General features: G+C 49.0%; 1 long non-coding RNA gene across 1 annotated transcript; it reads left to right on the top strand.

Annotated features, from left to right (window-relative positions):
- Nucleotides 1-6,587: 6,587 nt before the first annotated feature.
- LOC132673569 (uncharacterized) lies at nucleotides 6,588-9,538 on the top strand. Its single transcript, XR_009608106.3, has 2 exons — nucleotides 6,588-6,800; nucleotides 8,917-9,538. It is a non-coding gene; the product is annotated as an uncharacterized LOC132673569 (long non-coding RNA).
- Nucleotides 9,539-11,413: the final 1,875 nt, after the last annotated feature.

The raw sequence follows: 11,413 nt of genomic DNA on the forward strand, positions 1-11,413 counted from the left end.
AGAAGAACTTTAAAAAGCCCTCCTTATTGTATGAGATGCCATTATGTTGATTTTAAAAGCTCAATCTGAAGGGGCACCTGGGTGGCTCAGTCGGTTGAGTGCCTGATTCTTGATTTCAGCTCAGGTCATGATCCCAGGGTCATGGGATCGAGCTCCACATCAGGCTTTGTGCTGAGTGTGGAGCCTGCTTAAGATTCTCTCTCTCTCTCTCTCTCTCTCTCTCTCTCTCTCTCCCTCTGCCCCTCTTCCCTGCTTGTGCTCTCTCTCTGCAAAATAAAAATAAATAAAATAACCTGAAAACAATAAAGAGGCCTTAGGAAGAAAAGGTATGCTTTTCATTCGCTTCTACTCCATCAAGGCTGTACCTAGCCAAATGAAAACTTTGAAGAGCAGCTGATTAATTAGAAAACTAGCTTAAGAAATTCTCCCAAAATTCAGATGAAGATTTTGAAGAGGTAGTACACAAATGATAAGCAAAAAGGAAAAGAACTTCAGAATGAATGTGGAATATAAGTAAAAGTAGACAGGGAGGGCCAGAGCCCCAGGAAATTCACTGTCCATTTGGTGGAAATCCCAGAAGCAGACTGCTTTACAGAGGTGACTCTATAATTGAAGAAGAGAGTGTCCTTGAGTTGAAAAACAAAATACATCTTCAAGTAGGCTTGGGGAAGGAACATTGAAGGAAGTTCAAAACTTTAGAGAGGGGTGCCTGGGTGGCTCAGTCGGTTGAGCGTCCGACTTTGGCTCAGGTCATGATCTCACGGTCCATGAGTTCGAGCCCCACGTTGGGCTCTGTGCTGACAGCTCGGAGCCTGGAGCCTGCTTCCGATTCTGTGTCTCCCTCTCTCTCTGCCCATCCCCAACTTGTGCTCTGTCTCTCAAAAATAAATAAATAAATGTAAAAAAAATTTTTTAAAAAACTTTAGGGAATCAAATTGTTGACTGCTTTGCCTTCAAACTATGCTGACATATGATGGAAAATATTTATGAAGTTTGGAGGATAAGTAATTGTGACTCTATAGTTTTTCCTATAAATAAACTATTAAAATCGTAACTGCTTCAGTTACTTACTGAAATAAAACTATTAAAATAATAGCTCTGGTTACTTACTATGTGACAGGCACTGTTCAAATCATATAGATTGAATAATTTCACTTAACACCCTCAGCAACCACACAAGGTAGGCACTCTCATCCTTTTTATAGATGAGGAATTTGAGGCACAGAGAGGGTAAGTAACTTGCCCAAAGTCACACAGGAGAGGCAGAAGAGACGCAGTATAAACTCAGCTCATGCTCCTAACCACCATACTACATTGCTTCCTAAAAAGTGTTGAGAAATATTCATCTCCTAGTAGGTGAACCAGACTTGAATAGATACATGTTAAGCTGCAACTATGATAAGTGCCAGTAGGGGGTGCTATAGAATTTTTATGCTTGGGAATCCAGCCTGTCATTTCCCAGATGAATGGCATGTAGCGACTGTTTATTGAATGCTTTCTTTCTATCAGGTACTGAGTGTCACCCAAAGGGAAAAACTAGGGGAAGGATCTGGGTGATGATTTTCCACTTACATGCAGCGCAGAGAAACTCAGACTTGGGAGGAACCCTGTCTATCAGAGAAGATTGTCTTCACCATATCCACTGTCTGCTGATAAACCCCATCAATGGGGAGCTCACTACCTCTTGCAGCACCCTACGCCTTCATTGGATACCTGGAGCCCAAACAGTCCCAGACTTCAAATCCAAGGTTGTTTGAGGGTTTGAGATAGAAAATGATCACGAAGTCCTGACTAGTTAACATTAAAGAGAATGGGACAATGTGCTTTAAATTGTCTTTCCAAAAGGCAGGTCACGCTTGTAATGGAAAAAGGAAGTGTTTATAAAGGCTGCGATGCAGGTTCTCAGGGGCTCATCTCGCAGTCTTGCCTCCTGGATGTCTGGAGTAGCCTCTAGTGCTCAGTGGGTCTCCCGACTTCCTGATTCACTCATTTATTCATTCATACTATCATTCATGGATTTTTTTTTGTACACACATCCATTCATTCGCTCCTCCATTTACTTGTTTCGTTCATTCATTGATTCAGTAGGCATTTGCTAGGCCCCTGCTGGCCTACGCACAGGCCGGGGGAAGAGGATCCATCCCTGGGAGGTTCTGCAAGGTATACGCTAAGACTCAAGTTACTAACTATGAAGAAGCCTGCAAATTCCCAGAGCGTGTGGGGTCTGTGAGAGTGGGGACTGCTCCCAGCATCCAATCAGAGGACCGGAACTGGGAGCTGAGGGGCAATTGTATGTGCTGTCCAGGCCCAGATAGGCAATTCACTGGAGGCACATGGCCCCAAGGACTTATGAGTAAATAAAACAGCACGTGAGTTTTCCAGTTAGCTCCCATTTTATCAATGAAGATCCAGGCCCAGACCTCATGGTCCTACGCCGCTGTCTGAAAGCAAGATATGGGCCTTGCGTTAGTGAGCGTGGACAGCATAGGGAACTGTTATGTAGCAATCAGTTTGAAACCATTGACACTCTAACCAAACTCACAGTGTCAATATCTGAAGCCAGACACGAGTGGGGAGGTGGGGAGAGACCAGAACCAAGAGAACAATCGACTTGGTTTTAACATAGTTGTGAGGATGAAGGAAAGGCAGGATGCCCCTTGTAGGCCAGGGGAGTGCTTGGTCAAGGGTTGGCGTCAGGGCCACTTGGCAGACTGGCAGATGGACCACAAAGCCTGAAGAGTAAGTGGAATTCAGACCCGGGGTTTTTGCTAGAACCTGGCGTGTGACCAGGGTTGATCTCGGGTTTGGTTAGGGGCCACTTGGTACCAACAGTGCCTTCTTCAGGCACATCTTTTATGGAGCTGCTGCTTTCGCCCTATACTGCCATCTGGGTGTCTCCCAGGGCGCCATCCCCAGCCTTCAAGAGCAGCACCCGGAGCAAGGAGCCGCCCACAGAAGGTATAATGGGGCCCGGTCCGTGAGCCACCAGCCTATCCCCACTTCCCCATCTCTAAGCTCACTCTCCCTCCATCTCATGCCTGTCCCTTCTTCTTCCCTCCTTCTCTACTCCCTTCTTTCTCTTTTTTTCCCCCAGTTTCTTCTGAGTCGTTTCTTATCTCTCCCCATTGATCTGTCCTGTCCTCTGACCTGAAAATGTTCCTTTCCCATCATTGCGATAAATACATAGCAATGCCTCCCAGTTGCCAGATGCCAGAGGTCCCCTAATGTGGGTCAGGGTCCCCTAAATGTGGAGGAGCTTGCAGGGGAGACAGAGAAATACTTTGCAAAGTTAGGAGGAAGCTTCAGGTGAAGTGGGAGCACGGGGGAGGGATCAAGGATTAAATCAGTGGGTATTGGGAAAGGCGGAGGCAGGGGAGAGGAGGTCAGGGAGAGTTACAAAGAGGAATGGATGCTTGAGATGGGCACTGACCAATGCTTGGGAGTTCACAGTGGGACGCAGGCCTTCCAGGGAAAAGGAACAGCATGTGACAGAAGCTTGGAGGCGGGGAGAGGATGGTGGGTCCATGAGCCTGGATCTCGGGGGGTGTGGACTTGGTGGGAAGTAACTGATCATAGAAGCTCATTCCACACTCTGAGCAAAAGCATTCTGCAGAGGTTCAGTCTCCTGGCCAGAAGGAATTGGGGGGAGAGTTCCATCTTCCCCTCCAAGCTGGAGGGAGCTGATGAGCTATGAACATGCAGGAAATAGGGGCCAGGTACTGGGCCAGGGGGAGCTCCTTGCTGGGCCCCTGCCCACCTTGTCCTGTCCTGCTGCCTTTGGGACTGTGAGCTATGGGGAGTAAGGGAGGCAGAGGAAATTGCGGGGAAGAAAGCATTTTACCTGCCTCTCAGCTGAGACTTCACCAAGCCTGTCTGCTTGCCCATTGGTTATTCAGGGTAAGGCAGGGGCAAATTTCCAAGGGGGCAGGGGGAAGAGATCACCTTTCTGAAAAGGAAGACGTCGACTCCTTGTGTCACAAGCTTCATGTGCACCGGGGCTTCTTTCAGCCCCGGACAATTCCCGTGAGGCCTTGCGTAGCACTGGCGCTTTCCTGGTGAAATCATTGGCTGCTCAGTGCAGCCCTGGCATGGGCCCAGCCGGGCTGCATAGGGGTCTGTGGCTCCTTGTGAAGCCAGGGCCATGCAGAGATCCTTAATGAGCCACAGAAGGGCTTCCACAGGGCCCAGGCTGCTGGGACAGGGTCCTTGCAACAGGCTGGGAACCCTGCAGTCCTCCTGAGGCTGCCGCCAAGCCTCCTTTCCACTGCGTGTCCCCGAGGGGCTCTCCTCTCCCAGGTGCCACAAGAGACAGTCTTCCCACAATGTCCTTGGACTGTACCCACACGGCCAACTGTGCAAATCTCTGCTCAGCCTTGCAGCCCGGAGCTGAGCCAGAGGCCTCTTGACTCATTGCTGTAGCTGTTCTGGAACTTGGCACAGTTACTAGTATTCCTCAAAGTCGTAATTACCACCACTTAGCCTGGGTTAGTGATCTGGAGCAGGGAGCAGCCCAGCCCGCGTTGCCTCCTGCTGCCAGCAGACCAACTACTGGTGATAGCTTCGTGGTTCGTAATAATAATAATGATGATAATAGCTATCATTTATTGGACACTCGCTGTGGACCTGGCTCGGGGCTAGGTGTTTTACATGCGGAACAGAGCCTACTCCTGTTCCTCCTCCGATTCTCTCCACCCTCCACCCCCCACCCTGGGTCTGGTTCATAACCAATGATTTGCATGGCAGCTTTTATTTTAGAGCAGGGGAGGAGAGGGTGTTCTGAGGACGAGGTTGGAGTGGATGATATGTATTGTTTCCCATCTGGCCTTTCATGTGGTCTGGGTTTGAGCTGTTTGGTCAGCAGAAGGCCAGGAATGGGCAGAATGCTTTTTTTTTTTTTCCCCATGAGACACCTGCTAAGATTCTGGACAAGAAATCTGGGACAGAAATGGACACAGAAATCCAGGGAGACTTTGTGAGGCTCTAGGCAAAGCAAAACTGCTTCAGAGGGTGACCCCTCTCCCCACTTCTGCCTGGACCCCAGAGGTCGGTGGCTTTGGAAGCAGCCAGCTGTTGGTGGCCACCTTACAATGGACGGGGCAGGGGTGAGGCTTCTCGTTGCAGATTGTGTTCTCCAGAGGCAGATGCTGATAGCGAGATGTTTTGGGGGTCAGCACCTACGAAGGAGAGGGAGCATGTGCAGGAACGGGTAGAGGAAGACACTCCAATACCACACAAGCCCAACAAGGTCTTGGCCAACTTGATGGGGAGCTTTGAAATGAGTTTGTCCATCAGAGCAGAAGTTGGCAGAAGTTGGCAGAAATGCACAGCCCTCATACGCCCACCCCGCTGTCACCAGACACGGGCTGCCCAGGAAGGAAGCTGAGGGTAGAGCTTCTGGGGCAGACCCTGAAGGAGCTGGGGGCTGTGGTGGCTGCAGACTCACCCGTTGTAGCTGGAATTCTCCAAGTAGCTTCATGGTGGAGGGTGGGGGTGAGGTGGGGGCCAGAAATGAGGGGGAGAAAAGGAACAAATGGGGAGGCCAGCTGTCTGGTTTTGTGAAGATGTGTGAGATTCCCTTGGACAACTCCTAGAGAAATTGCAGCACGCTTTGGAGAGACTAATTTTCATCAGTCAAGTGGCCTGGAGCCACCATAATTTGGTCACGAGAAGTCAATGTGACCTTATTTTCTGGTCAAGGGCTGGTGAGATTACACCTATGTGTTTGGTTAATCCTCCCCCCACCCCCCAATATCCCCACTTAAGAGATGGGAAGACAGAATTCCTTGAGGGTGAGGTAGCTTGGGTGTTCAGTTCACCATGGAGCCAGGACTTGAACTCAGGTCTATCTCATATCTTTCCCTGTGGTCTGCTGCCTCTCATCATTGGTGTGGGGAGCTGGGGCCTTGGGCAAAGTTGCCCCTGGTGGATCCTCATTGTGATTAGCTCCATTTCAAAGAATGGAGGGCAGGACCCCATGAGTCTGCCGGGGCTGCCATAATAAAGCACTACAAACTGGGTGTCTTGAAAGAACAGAAATGTACTGTCTCAGTTCTGGAGGCTGGAGGTCCAGAGTCAAGGTGCAGGAGGGTTGGATCCTTCTTAGACTTCTGAATCAGAATAGGCTCTACAACTCTCCTGGCCCAGGTAGCCCCAGGTGCCCCTAGGCTTACAGATGCAGCACTTTAATCCTCTGTCACATGGCCACCTTCCTATAGGGACACCAGTCATATTGGATGAAGGACCTGCCCTACTCTGGTATGACCTCATCTTAACTAATTACATCTGCAATCACCTTTTTTGGCGAATAAGGTTACATTCTGAGGTATTGGTATTCTGGGACTCTGATACATCTTTTTGGGGACACAATTTAACCCAGAACAGACTTCTAAGACTCTAGATTCTATCTACCCTCCTGAACCCATCAATGAATTCTTCCACTGCCATTGGTTCAATGTGCCAGGAAAATAAAGCTGAATGTTGGGGTTCACCTGCAGGGAAGGTGGCATGCGGGACCTCTCCTTGCTGGAGGACGTAATTTTTCCCTAAACCAAGGGTGTTTATTGTATCATAAAGCATCCTAGCAGGGTCTCATCACAACGGCAAACTAAACCCTGAATCCCCAGACAGCGGGATTGGAGACTCACACTTACTACTGTCCCCCGTGGTGCCTGGTGCATGGCAGAGTTTGAGAACGGGAAGGGACTCTGGAGGAACTGGCCTGCCACATAAAGTGCAGCACAGTGGTCTGGCAGGACAGGAGTGAACGGCGACCAGCAGACTTGGCAGGGTGGTGGCTGCTGGTGAGTCGGGGACAGCAGATTTGTGGAGCTGGGGACAGTCACCAGTCATGCTGCGATGGGCTCAAGAATTGGGATGAGGGTTCGACAGTAGTTTGGGGGAGTTTGCTGTGACTGAGGGAATTTAGACAATAGTTGGATGTTAGGAAGGGGGCCGTGAAATAAAGTGAGGGTTTTTTTGAAATGGGAAGACTTGAGCACGGTTCCATGCTGACGGCAAGTGCAGGGTAGGAGAGAGGGCTTGAAGGCGCAGGTAAGAGAATAGAGGACATTTGGCTGAGGCTGGCAGGTTTGTCTACCCCTGAATGCCTCTAATCTACACCATCTGCTCCCACCTAGAGATCTAATGCCCACCTCAGCTTGCCCCCATTCAATTACAGCCTGTCATCCTTGGCAGGGGCACCTGGGGGGCAGTGGTGGGGTCTCCCTTGCAGTTTTGGTCCCAGGGTGGGGCCTGGAGGCCCCGTGTGCTGTAGGATGATACCTCCTCCCTCCCCCGAGCCTGATACCCGCGGTGGAATTTCTGTGGTTTAGTTACCAACCTCCTCTGTGATTCTGTCGATTTCTAGGCCCTCAATCAATGTTTGCTGAACGGTGAATGAATGGACGGATCCCAAGGACAGGGTTACCGTGGGGCTCCCAGGCATTTATCTTGAATCTGGAAAATGCAAGAAAAATTGGGCCATCTGTTTCTGTATTATATCAGGATAGCAAAAAGCCACAGAACTTAACTGTAGCCAACTCAATCATGTGTGACAACCTGGCAGTAATGCAGGACGCCTTTGTGTAGAACACTCTGTGTGTGTGTGCGTGTGTGTGTGCGTGTGTGTGTGCATCTGCAAGAGTGGGGTGTGATTGCATATGCAATCACAGGCGTGGAAGAGCGTGTGGGTTAACGACTGTGTGTGCCTATTTGTGCGGTTGTGTGTATCTGAGCAGATCCGTGCAGGAGCGCATGTGTGTGAGTGTATGTGAGTCCCCACGTGCACACGCACCACAATATGGGCTCCAATGAGCAGGTGCACTGCCGATTGCCGTCTGGTTGTGTCCATACATTATGTCCCCCTGAAAAGTCTCTTGTTACCGTGCTCGTGGTGCCGAAATGTATCTGAGAACTGCCCTACCTCACTCATTCGGCCCAAGCTGAGCTGAGGGCCGTATGAATTGATTAAAAACCAGAATCGTCAAACACTTACTGTACAGAACAGCTAGTAATTACAACAGGCTCACCTTTTGCCCAGTATGAGCATTGTTTCATCTCCCAGCACTTCTGACAGAAAATTCTGTGATGATGAAATTGTTCCATGTCTGCACGGTGTTTTGCAGGACACAATGCCGTCCACATGTTAGACATTTGAAATGCGGCCGCTGTGGCTGAGGAACTGAGTTTTTAATTTTAAGTCCTTTTTCTTTTACAATTTTTTTTAATGTTTATTCATTTTTGAGGGAGAGAGAGAGAAAGAGAGAGAGAGAGTGAGTGGGGGAGCGGCAGAGAGAGAGGGAGACACAGAATCTGAAGCAGGCTCCAGGCTCTGAGCTGTCAGCACAGAGCCCGACGCAGGGCTCGAACTCACGGACTATGAGATCATGACCTGAGCTGAAGTCGGATGCTTAAGTGACTGAGCCACCCAGGCGCCCCGAGTTTTAAGTCCTTTTAATTAATATACATTTAAATACAAATAGCCACATGTGGCTAGTGGCTGCAGTATTGGACAGTGCAGACCGACGGCCTGTGCTCCAGGCTTTTCTTTCCGCACTGTGTCCCTAGAGCCTAGCCTAGGCCTGACACTGGGAGGGGGCCCAGTAAATGCCAGCTGGTTGAAGAACCCGCAGTCAGGGCAGACCTTTGGGGATTTGCATGAATGAAGAAGATGGAGGAAATTTGGTATAATAAATGGAAACATAAATGATGTTTGTAGGTAAATGAGTGCTTCTGAAGTCTCGGATAAATATCTTCTTCCCTAAAGAGGTATACGATATTTTCGTGGTGGAGCTTATCCTCAGGGTTTATTAAGACTTTGTCATTTCTCTCTGTCTCTTTCTCTCTCTCTCTCTCCCTCAAGCTTAGCATGAGCAAACCTCAGACTCACATTTGCATGAGGTATTAATTTCTCCCCAGGGGACGCTCCGTTGGTGATGGAATGAAGCTAATGTCACCCCCACACCCACCTTTGTGTGTCCTTGTGAGCTCGCTATCTCGAAGCCTGGGTCGTTGACAAGACGCTCCCTCTGCATGCACATCATGGGAACGACAGAATCTCTGAATTAGAAGGGTGCTCAGCAGCGACTCCGTCTATTCCTAGAAGTCGTCCACTCCAAGCTCATCTCACCAGGTCACAGTCGCATGTAGGAGGTGCGCCGGTTCCTACTGATTTGGCAGCCTTCTACAGGGACCCCAGTCATGTTGGATTAAGGACCTCCCGACTCCAGCATCTCTGCCCACTGAAAAAGAACATGAAGTCTTCCAGATGCCCTCCGCCTCTCTCACCTGGACCGCTGTGTCTCTGCAGCTGTGTTGCTGGTGTTGCTCACCAGAAGTGCATGATCCCGTGTGCATCACCTCCCATGAGCCCTCTGTGCCTCAGTTACTGCACCTATAAAATGCGGATGATGTTAGGACCCACGGTACCTGCATCATGGGGTTGTAGGGACAAGCACATAAATGAATGCATGGAAAGTACTTAGAAGAGCCACTAATGTAGTAAGCTCTAAATAGATGTTAATTACCAATATTAGCCTTATTATTATTTTAACGCTTATTTATTTTGTGAGAGAGGGAGAGAATGAGAATGAGCAGGGGAGGGGCAGACAGAGGGAGACACAGAATCCGAAGCAGGCTCCAGGCTCTGAGATGTCAGCACAGAGCCCAACGTGGGGCTCAAACTCATGGGCTGTGAGATCATGACCTGAGCCTAAGTAGGGAGCTTAACCGACTGAGCCACCCAGGTGCCCCTACTTAGTTACTTTAAATGTCCTAAGTGAAGATGTCAGTTGACTCCATTTTTAATGCTTTTTCTTCCTCCCCATCTGGAGCCTTCCTCCCTTGTCTTTGGCTGATTTGTCACAAAACCCTTCCTTAATCTCTTTAGATAGAGGGACGCTTAACTTCTGATATCCAAAGTTGTTCTTGCAGGGAGTTTATGGACACTCATTAGAGATGCTGCTATTTCTAGCCTGTCAACATTTCACATCTCTCTACCCCACCCAGCAATCTGAGTTTCCAAACACAGGGGCTAGTGCTGAGGTCTTCCTATCCTTTCTGCAGCCCGCCGAAAGGCCAGGATCAAAGTAGACAATAAACATTCGCTGAACGAGACATTTTCTTAGGAAAGAGCAAGAAATTTGGAGCCAGAAGACCTGTAGTTAAGTCTTGGTTCAACCATGTGACTGGGTCAGTCCACTCAACCTCTCTGAGGTTCAGTTTCCTCACCTGTAAAGTACAGAAGTGTGTCTCATACAAGGCTGGTGTGAAGAGTCAGTCGTATGAAGTTGCGTCGCTGAACTTCAGTCGTATGAAGTTCTTTGTAAATCGTAAGGGGGTGGATGTGCGTGAGGGGATTGTTGGTACCATATCTACGGGGGGCAACTTTGGCCTGGTGAGCCTTCTGGGCTCCCTTCTGGGGCTGAACAACAGGGATGGATTCATTTGTAGAAAACATTTGCTAATTATTGTCTGGTTTGAATAATTATCCTGGGATCCTGGAAACAGCCCTTCCCACGGATCAAACTGTCACATCTGCTGCCGACCTTTAAGTAATCTGAGTGGGGGTAATTACAAAGGGCTGGTTTTCTCTAAATATAGCTGTTCCCCAGCTAAAGGTCAACTTGAGGGAGCACAGTTTGATAATTGCAAGCAGTTTGATAATGAATTAGGGCAAAGATTCCCAGGGGTGCAGTGAGAGGTTTCCTCTTGCAAAGACCAGAATGTGGATGTCCTGATGGGGAGGCCCTGGCTTTCTGACCCCTGCTGGAGAACCTCACAGTTCCCACTTTATTAAAGTTCCAGCCCTAATGTGATAGCATTCCTGGGAAAGATAACTGTAGTAAAAACTGTTACAGAGGGTGGGGTTCGCCCTTCCACCCCCAGGCTCCCCGAGTCCTGTGTATTCCAGTGCTCTGCTGTGGTCTACTATTTGCTTCTTAGCAGCATGCCTCATATCCCCAGTGGGACTGTTTACTCCCTAATGGCTGAGACCCCAAAACAAAAATATCTGACGGTACAAAATCAGAGATGACTTAGGTGTGAGTCCTGGCCGGTCAAGGGACTTTGGACAAGTCACTTTCTTCATCAGGTTCAAGTTTTCTTATCAATAAAACAGAGCTTGTGAATGACTGCCCTGCCCTGCCCACCAGGATAGGTCATAGGAAGATCCAATAAAGAAACAGGTGGGAAAGTGCTCTGCAAGCTTCAAAGAGCTCTGAAGATGCTAGACGTCAAGACAAACTCAGTCTGTGCTATCTCCGTTTTTTTTTAAGTTCATTTATTTTTCTTGAGAGAGAGAGAGAAATGGTGAGTTAAGGGAAGAGAGAGAAGGAGAGAGAGAATCTCAAGCAGGCTCAGCGCTGTCAACGCAGAGCCCAACATGGGGCTCAGTCTCACGAACTATGAGACGTGA

This window comes from Panthera onca, chromosome C1, assembly GCF_046562875.1.
Source record: "Panthera onca isolate mPanOnc1 chromosome C1, mPanOnc1 haplotype 2, whole genome shotgun sequence".
Taxonomy (NCBI): domain Eukaryota; kingdom Metazoa; phylum Chordata; class Mammalia; order Carnivora; family Felidae; genus Panthera; species Panthera onca.